The following is an 8,184-nucleotide window of genomic DNA, read 5'->3' as shown; positions in this document are numbered from 1 at the left end:
AAAGACCTTTGTTGTGTTGAACAATGGAACTGTAATATTTCAATTCAGGAACAGATGATCTTATTTTGTAATTTTTTCCAGCTCTACTACAACATTCTCAAATAACATTCATGGAATACAGAAATCTTTGGAGAATTTATGTCAAATCCATATGCACTTTTCTAATTTTCTTTAGCTTATAAATTTTGCTTTAATGCTACAAATACCTGTAATAGTAATTATACTGTATAAAGTTGTTTAGAACTATTTAGTGGGGTTTTACAGGCTTTGGCAGTCTCTTTAAGAAATGTAATTTAACTAGTAATGCATTGTGATGTATTGTTACAAACAAAAACAGTATTCACTGATCTCTTTTCCATCTGTTAGCTAGATGCCCCTCAGAAATATAGAAGAAATTGAGCAAAATTAGGGAAATGATATGAAAAATGCCTGCAGGTAAATTATTATTTAGGCATTTGGGGATCAGAAAATAATATTTCCATCATCAGCTCCTGCACTGCTGGAGATATAAAAATGTTTCTGCCTTCAGAGAGCTCACAGTCTAATGATGAGAAATATTTAGGAACACTATAATATGAGCTAGAATGCTGTAAATACCAGAAGTTAAAAGAACATGAAAGCAAGCAGGGAGAAATTGCAGCTGGTTGTGGGTATCAGAAAGACTTCTTGAAAGAGATGGTAGATGAAGGGGATCTTGGAAGTCAGCAATTTACAGGATAAGATAGAGTAAGGAGGATAAAATGAGCAAAGGTAGAGAGACAGACACACTGGGTGTGTTTGGAAAATATTAACTGATGTAAATTGATGTAGTTTGAAAGACTGATAGGAGAAAATAATACTACCCCTCATTTAATGAACGTGTACTGTGTGATCTGCCTTTTGCTATGTACCCTATGTGCATTATTTTATTGAACTTTAAGAACATGCCATGAAGTAAGTCTAAGTGTTATTCCCACTTTTAAAATGAGAAGATATTAAATGATTTGCCTAAAGTTATACAGCTATTAAGTTGATGTCCTTGGATCGTAATCTAGGTCTGACTGCTAATAAACACAAACTATAAAGTGATATATATATATATATATATATCACTTTATATTGTAGTGATATATATCATCACTATATATATATATATAGTGATATACATATATAGTGATATATATATAGTGATATATATATATAGTGATGATATATATATGGAAACCTTATTTCCAATGATGTTAGCAATAGAATACCATATACATATATAATGATTACATATACAATTATATAATAACCAATTATTAAGAATTTCTAAGATATACCTATTATCAGTGAGTTGAAAGAATAAATGTGGGTAGACAAAGTAGACTAGCTGGTTAGTAGGCTACCTAGGGCAGTCTGCATGTGCCAGTGTCCTGAGCTAGGTTTGTAGGTAAGTAGGATTGAAAAGGTGGAAACACACAGAGAAACTTAAATTGTTTTTTAAGTTGTAACAAAATGACAGCTATTTTTAAAGTTTATTTATTTATTTTGAGAGAGCGAGCAAACAAACATACATGCATAGGGGAGGGGCAGAGAGAAGAGGAGAGAGAGAATCCTAAGCAGGCTCCATGCACAGCAAAGAGCCCCACGTGGGGCTCTGTCTCACCAACCATGAGATCATAACCCAACACCCAGGCACCCCACAGAATGACAACTATTTAAATGGAGGGGATGAGGAAATGGGCAGTTTCAAAGATGACCCTGGGTGAGTGAAATTGCAGTCATGGGGAAGACAAACTTTTGAAGGTAAAGAAAACTTAATTTGGCCCAAGTACAGGGTGTCTGAGGAGCATCAAGGTGATAGTGTGAAAATTACTTGGAACACAGGTGTGAAGGTGAGACTTCATGAGATGGAGATTTGGCAGCTATTTGCATAGGAGAGATTGTCTATTTGAGTGAACCTCTCCAAGGATGAGAATAGAAAGGGAAGTTTGAAGACAGAACTTTGGGAAAGGCCTACATTTAGGGACTATGAGGGGAAAGAACTAGAAAACAAATCCGTAGTGGTTAGACAAGTCTTTATATTTAAGAACAAGCCTTTTGACTAGTTGATTAGAAAATCTCTGATCTATTTTAAAAGAAACATTTGATAAAATCCAGATGGTCAGTTATTAAAGTAGATGCCTAGGATTTCTGGCAACTAGCTGATACTCTGACTTTCTGTTGTGTGGCTCTAGAACTTTTTCTAGAGGAACAGACCCATAACTTTAAATTCTCTATCTAGCAGATCCATAGGCATCTTAAACTCCAGACCAAAAAGAATGTATTATTCCTATTCCCCAAAGCTCAAGCTTGCTCTGTATTTGTGTTCTCTTTTTTTTAAACTATTAGAATTTTAAACTATTTGATTATTGAGCCTATTCAGTTATTAACTCCACTGTTCATTTGCCCAAAACAAATCGTAGACTGATCTGCCACTATCCTCCCTTCCTTATCCCTAGGACTTCCACTTCCAAAACCAACATACATTTGATTATTGCTATAGACCGATTATTTGTGTCCTCCCCAAATGTGATAGTGTTAGGAGGTGGAGCCTTTGAGAGGTGATTAAGTCACAAGGGCTCTGTGCTCATAAATGGAATCAATGTCTCTTTAAAAGGGACTCGGAGAGATGCCTCATCCTTTTTGCCCTACGAGGTTACTACAAAAAGGCACCCATCTATGAACCAGGAGAAGGGCTTTCACCAGGCAGTGAATCTGCCAGCACCTTGATCTTGGACGTCCCGGCCTTCAGAATTGTGAGAAATAAATTTCTATTCTCAATATGTTACCTAATCTATGGGACTTTTGTTATAGTGGCCCAAATGGGGTGCTGCTCTTAAAATGTGGAAGTGGCTTTGGAACTAAGATTAGATTAGATTAGATGATTTGAGAGGCTGGAAGAATTTTGAGGTTTGGGCTAGCAAAAGCCTACATTACAATGAACAGCCCATTAAGAATGATTCTGTTGAGATCCCAGAAAGAAAAGAGAGCTATAAAGAAAGCTTCAGTCTTAGGGAATACCTAATAACTTGACCAGAACTTTGTTTGAAATGTGGAAGTTAAAAGCCATTCTGATTAGGTCTCAGATAGAAATGGGGAACATGTTCTTGGACAATGGAGAAAAGGTCGTTCTTATTACAAAGTGGCAGAGAACATGGCTGAATTGTGTACGTGTCCAAATGTTTCATGGAAGATAGAACTTGTGAGTGATGACTGGATATTTGGCTGAAGAAATATCTAAGCAAAGTATTGAAATTGCAGCTTCTCTTTATTATAGTAAAATGTAAGAAGAGAGAAAAGAGAATTGTTCATCAGAAAGGAAGCAGAACTTAAAAGATCTGGAAAATTCTCAGCCTATCCATATTAAAAAGTAGGTGAACTGTTTGAGAGAGAATACAAAGAATGTGGCCAAAAAACTGTCTGATAAGAAAATGAACCATCCAAACTGAATTTAGGAACTATTGTTCAAGACAATGGAAGAAGGCAATTTAGTGATCATCCCGTCTGCCACCCCCATTACAGACCCAGAGTACTAAGTCTGCTAGTCAGAATGATTTCAAAGGAGGGGCTGAGGGCACTTGTGGGACTGTGCCTAGCCTCACCTCAAGGATTTCCACTCCCTGCATTTTTGCCAAGCTCCTTGATTGACCCAGGTGCAGTTCCAGTGAGTCCTTGTGGTACAGGGACTGTGTGCACCCCACCAGAGGGCACAGACGGCAGATTTTGCTGCATCCGTGTGGTGCTGTCCTGTGGTGCCATCTCTGCCAGGGCAAAGAGTACACAAGCCGTGAGATCAAGGCTACTTGCACCCAGATTTCCTGGTGCGTGACCCAGGCAGAGAATCTCTGTAGAGAGAGGCTCCAGTGGAGCTATGGGGCTGGGGCTGCACTCATGACCAGTAGCCACCTACAGGCATTTCCAGCCCAGGAGAGGCATGTGACTTTAACCTTTGAGAGCTCTGGTGTGGTCTGTTCCAAGCAGTCGTAGGGTTGGGGGCTGCCCAAAGACATGGAGGAAAAGCCATCGATAGCCTTTGGGGCCCAACTGCTATCTGGCAGAGCTGTGGGAGTGGGACCCCAGTGGGTCTAGGAAGCAGGACCACAGCTTGGAAGGCAGAATATAAAGACAAAGAAGATTCTGCTCCAGCCTTAAGATTTTAGACTTGATCAGGACCTGCCATTTCTTTCTTCTTTCTCCCTTTTGGAATTCAGAATGTCTATCTTATGTTGTCCTATCATTGTGTTTTGGAAGCACATAACATGTTTGATTTCACAGATTCACAGCTGGGAAGGAATTGGCTCAGGATGAAGCCTACCTTCAGTCTCACCCATATCTGGTTTAGATGATTTTTAGATGAGACTTTGGACTCAGACTTTTGAGTTGATGTTGGAACAAGTTAAGACTTTCAGGGGTTGTTGACATGAAATGAATGTATTTTTCATGTATGAGAGGCATTAATTTTGGGGGCCAAAATGGAATGCTACAGATTGAATATCCTCCTAATTCATACTGAACTTAACCCCAGTATGATGGTACTAGAAGATAGAGCTTATGGGTGGTGAAGGGCAGAGCCTTCATGAATGGAGTTAGTACCCTTATAAAAGAGACCCCAGAGAGCTTCTTTGTCGCTTTTGCCATGTGAAGTTATATTTAAAAGACAGCCAGGAAGAAGGTTCTCATCAGAAACCAAATCTGCCAGTGCCTGATCTTGGACTTCAGAACTGTGAGGAATAGATTTCTGTTGTTTATAAGCCACCCATCCTATATATTGTGTTATAGCAGCTGAAACAGAGTAAAACAATGATCAATTCCTTCCTACTATTCTTCTGGAAAGGGTCTTCTAGTCCATCTTACTCTTTATACAGCACCATACTGTTCCGATGAGGTCCTTGTCATGTTTTCTATGTACTTTGTAGTCGCTTTCTTACTAGCCAATTGCCCTGCATCTAATTTCTTTGCTTTTTGATCCTACATCAAATATAGGTCTCCAGAGCTATATTTCTATAACAAAATGAATGTAAAATAACATTGAAATAATAAGTGCCATTATTTCATGAGCTGGCAAAGAAGAAAAATGCCTAATTAAACTACAACACAGTACTTTCTTAATATGTAGGAATTTTGTTTCATCCTTAAAAAATTCTTCTGGACATATTTTGACATAATCTTATCACATCTCACTTTTGTATAGATATAAACATAAAATGAAATAAATTGATTAAGGAATTTCTAAAACTTATTCATATATGAGTAATTTTCCTAAATAGCTTTTCAGTTTGACGTTTGTGTTTTCACATATCTTCGGTGCCATCAAAAGCATTGGTAAAACAGAATGTAAGAGCACTTCACTGTTACCTCAGGGATTTTCTTTCAAAACACAATACAGTTTCTCCAAGTTTGCATTCTGGTGTTATTTTGCTCTTACCTGAAGGTGTCAGTGAATATTTTTTATCAAATACCAGGACTTGGGGTGCCTGAGTGGCTCAGTCGGTTAAGTGTCCGACTCTACTTCAGCTCGGGTCATGATCTTACAGTTTGTGTGTTTGAGCCCTGTGTTGGGCTCCACACTGCTGACAGTGCAGAACCTGCTTGGGATTTTCTCTTTCTCCCTCTCTCTCTCTGCCTACCCCCTGCTCGCTCACTCATTCTCTGTCTCTCTCTCTCTCTCCCAGAATAAATGAACTTTAAAAAAAAACTAGGACTTATTCTTAAAATACTTAGTGTTGGTGTTTGTCTAGTCATACCATGAGGAAATAGCCATGTCTCTACACTTGTAGGTGAGCTTATTCTTTGACTTTCATGTACAGACCATTACATTTCCTCATGACTGTAGGAGGCCATTAATTGGAAGACACATAATGATTTTCAAGATAGGGAAATGTAAAAAATGTGTACCTTACAAATTCTGAAGTAAGTTATCTGACTGTGATGCTCTTACTTCTAAACAATGGCTCCTCTCTGCCTCCAGAATAACTTCTATTAACATAACATGGTAAATAAGGCCCTTTATGATCTTGCTGTTAGATGTTTCCTTCAACCTCACTTGATGCCACTTTTGTTTTCCTTAAGAAGTATTCTGGCCATGCCTAGCAGCTTAGTACTTCTGTACATGCTTTGTACTTTTATACCTTCGTGCCTTTGCTTGCAATTCTTTCTGCTTATATACCTTCCCCTCCTCTCAGGCTTAGCCCAAAGGTCAGCTGTTACATGTGTCTTTCATAGAGCTCTTCTCTCCCAAGAAGAATCATTCTGTCATTTGTGTTCTCATAGGGTTTTGTTCATGTATCACCCATGTTACATTTATCCAGTATTTTATGGAACTTGGTTTTATCTGTGTGTCTGAACTCAAGAAGAGATTGTTTCTTGTTCATCTTTTGCTCATCTATGCATGACATTTAGTAAAAACTCAATATATGTTTGAATTAATGTTCAAAGTCAATCATTGATTCAACAAATATCTATTATCAAAAGACTGTAATACTCTGTACCAGGAGCTCAGTATAGGGTAATGGGTAGTACTTTTGTTATCTCCAGATGAGAGACCAAAGAGTTAGAACGGTTAACTCGTTTGTCTAGTAAAAAGTGGTAGAGTGATCTGACTGAAGATTGAATGGCTGTGACTGTTCATGTAACTGTTACCTTAAATGAAGGAATTAATAATGTATAGCCTGAACTTAAGGCTGTATCATTTTGGGTAAGTGTTTTATGTTTTTTTATTTTCAAATTTAATTTTTAAATTTTCTTCTGAATTCTGTAGTGCAATATTTTAGCTAATTATGAAATCAAAAATTAAAAACAAGTCATGTAAAGCAAGTGTCAATGGTTAGTGTAGCTTTGCATTTATCACTATCATTATAATCTGTAGTGTGAAGTACTTAGGCATGATTTTATAGGGAACCTATAAAATCTAGAACCTATAAACTCTAGAAGTTTCCAGACTACATTATTTTTTTACCCTTGATTTGCATCTTCTGTATGTGTTAGTAGTTTTGAAAACCAATAAAATGTCAGAGAAGAGGTAATAGAGATAATGAGAATCTGGTTTGAAAGGAGTAAGCGTTTTGTAATCTGTATTATAAATTCTGTTAGCCTGGATATACTGTGTCAAATCTAAAATACCCAGAGGTTTAAGTTAGATGCAATTGAAAATGAGTATCACTATCATTTGAGTAATAATGACATTTTCTTAGTGTTAATTTATCTTCTCAATATTATCCACTGTGAGACCCAACTTCCTAAGAAAATCTGAAAACTTTATCTGCCATTTAAAAATAATCTTTTAATCCCCTTAACATTTTATAATAGGCTATCATAATGGATTTTCCTAAGCTTTCCAATGAAATGGTACCATAAACTTAGAGTGCTTTCTCCATTATAGCAGTCTAGTAGTTGCAGGCTGGACAAAATTCTAGGCAATTGAGCGCTTTCTTTCCTATCTCTTACACATTAATTATTTGCATTATTAGTGTTCTCTTAAATATGTTGTTTCTTTGTAGAAATATTTTAAAGTGAAACTACTTTCTGAGGAATAATTTAATCTAGACAACATAATGTACACACCTGTTCAGTGTGTTAAATATAACTTGAATGCTTTGCAGTGTGGTAAAAGTAAATAGTTGAAGAGCACCTCTGTGAAACACTCTTATTTGTGGTACTTCCCACCTTTCCAGCAAGGCTTTACATTACATTTAGGACATAATGACCTCCTTATATATGATCTGAGTGAGGATTCTAACATTAATGTGATATTAAATACTAATGAGTCCTGTTTTTCTTATTTATTAAATAAAAATAAATAGAAGTTCCTTGAATGAACTTGTAATGGATAATCTCGTTATTTCTAGAACTACATCCAACTCCTTGCCCTCAGTTTATGTGTTACAATCTCCCAATACCTGCCTTAGACTTAGAATCTTCCACACCTCTCTTTATATTTGATTTGGGGGTTTGTAGCTTTTCACCCAGTAGCCAACATCATATTTTCCTACTATTTTCTTTGCAGCTCACTTTGGGGGCTTGTGGAGGATGGATGATTGTGTCCTGAAACAAAAAAGAAAGCATTGTCAGGAATAACTTTCATTTCTTTGTTTTTGATGACTAGATTCATGTTTCACTATTGTTAAAGTCCCAACAAGGTAAAGATGTCTGCTATTACTACTACTGTTTAGTATTTTCCTG

This window comes from Hyaena hyaena, unplaced genomic scaffold (genome assembly GCF_003009895.1).
Source record: "Hyaena hyaena isolate Hyena2069 unplaced genomic scaffold, ASM300989v1 scaffold_216, whole genome shotgun sequence".
In the NCBI taxonomy this organism is placed as follows: domain Eukaryota; kingdom Metazoa; phylum Chordata; class Mammalia; order Carnivora; family Hyaenidae; genus Hyaena; species Hyaena hyaena.
This window is presented reverse-complemented; position numbering follows the sequence as displayed.